We start from the raw sequence: 286 nt of genomic DNA on the forward strand, positions 1-286 counted from the left end.
TCAAGGACTTGCTTGACACAGTGCATTGCATAAATGCTAACTTTACATCTGTATTTCTGGAGTAAATAGACGAACACCATCTTTCTCATCCGAAGGTATAAAAACAGTGCGTAAATATCAGGTAAATTAAATATTTTCCAGTAATTTGCCATGACGGCGTGTGATGTTTTGGAACTAATTAAGCAAGGACGTGCGTTATCGATATTTTCGTCACGGAAACCTAACACTGAAAAACATATATACTCGTCCTTTCGTGTTTTAGATGAGATTAAGGGAGAAAGTTTCA

This window comes from Penaeus monodon, chromosome 28 (assembly GCF_015228065.2).
Source record: "Penaeus monodon isolate SGIC_2016 chromosome 28, NSTDA_Pmon_1, whole genome shotgun sequence".
In the NCBI taxonomy this organism is placed as follows: domain Eukaryota; kingdom Metazoa; phylum Arthropoda; class Malacostraca; order Decapoda; family Penaeidae; genus Penaeus; species Penaeus monodon.